Genomic DNA, 1,782 nt, shown 5'->3' with positions numbered 1-1,782 from the left:
CATGGTGATTGAAGACTGTAAGAAGCGCTAGTAGTTTCATTAAATACTCCAAATCCCGTAAATTCATCCATAACAGAGCCATCAGTAAAGTACATTTGTTCAGCATTGACGTGTCTATATTTAGCATCAAAAATTCTTGGAACTAAAAGCAGACGGTGAAGGTCCGGAATTCCACGGATTTCCTGCTGCATTGACAAATCAAACTGGACAGAAGAATTATCGTAGTCAGGGCTACAAACACGAGTTGGGGAGTACGAAGAAGGGTTTACCTGCATTGACATGAGGATGTGGTATATAGACATAAATCTAGTTTGAAGATTTTGCTCTAAAAGCCTTTCAAAATTGACAATCACCAATGGGTTCATGACCTCACTCCTGATGAGGAACCGAAGTGATAGTAAATTGAATCGATCTTTCAAAGGGAGTATTCCTGCCAATACTTCAAGACTCATATTGTGCGTTGAGGGCATACAGCCCAAAGCTATGCGAAGAGAACGGTACTGGATTCGCTCGAGTTTGATGAGGTGAGTTTTGGTAGCTGACTGGAAACAGAAGCTACCATATTCCATCACTGAGAGAATAGTAGTTCGGTACAATTTTATAACATCTTCTGGATGGGCTCCCCACCAGGTGCCAGTGATTGATCGGAGAAAATTAATCCTTTGTTGGCATTTTCCTTTCAGATACTCAATATGGGCTCTCCAGGTACATTTGGAATCAAACCAAACCCCAAGATACTTAAAACATCTCGATTGAGTGATCGTTCTGCCTAGAAGTTGAAGCTTAGGTTGAGCAGGTCTATGTTTTTTAGAGAAAACGACCATCTCCGTTTTCTGTGGGGAAAACTCAATCCCAAGCCCCAAAGCCCAGGAAGACAATCTGTCTAAAGTATCTTGTAAAGGTCTGTGCATTATGAAGTTTTTATAAGTATAATTTTTTTTGAAATCGATAGAAAACAAGAGAGTTATAGCGATTTTAAGCTAGGAGTTACAAATTGACACTAAAAGTCTGATTAAGAAGATTTTTTTTTGTCGGGGCTTTCAGGGTGCGTTCATAAAAAAAGGTATGATGAAAAATTGTAGATTTCATGAATTTATTGAGAGTTTCCGAATTTTTTTTCATTTCGATGGGTCTGAAAAAAGATACAAGTCGCCATACTTCCAATGGTGTCATATTGACACTCAAGGGCAGATTAGGGTATATAATGCAGCGTCAAATTGCTTTCAAAACAAAGATACTTAAAATTGATTGACATTATTACTTTTAAAAACTCTGTAATTAGCAGTCGTGGAAATAGTGATAGTTGTCGCCTCACAGAAATTTGTGTAATGATTTGTTTTCCAATTGTGAAAATCGCATTGCTGGTTTTTCTTTCAAAATATGTTTAATGGAAAACTTAGAAATAAAAACTAAATTTCATTTTCATCCACTTTAAATTATTAGGTTTAAGTTGTAAAACCTGTGAAATTACTTACATTTTCTTCCATTGAAATGTCTTTTAACATCATTTCAAATCCTTATGTTAGTTTTAATTTTCTTCTTAAATTTATTTGTGAATTGATGTTATTTTTTTCAAGAATTTTGAGATGCATCTAAAATATTCAATCCTAAACTTGTATTATAAAAGGATTCTCATAAAATCTTAAAATTGAAAATAAAGTATGGTGTTGTAAAATTGAAAAAAAAGTCACGAAAAGCTATTTTTAATAATCGATGCCAATTTTTGTTTGTGATTTATGACGTAAACTACAGACATCGCGTGCTAGAAGCTCTACAATTTTA

The sequence above is a fragment of the Uranotaenia lowii genome, chromosome 3 (assembly GCF_029784155.1).
Source record: "Uranotaenia lowii strain MFRU-FL chromosome 3, ASM2978415v1, whole genome shotgun sequence".
NCBI classification, from domain to species: Eukaryota; Metazoa; Arthropoda; class Insecta; order Diptera; family Culicidae; genus Uranotaenia; species Uranotaenia lowii.
The sequence above is the reverse complement of the archived record's forward strand: the minus strand, read 5'-3'. Positions refer to the sequence as shown.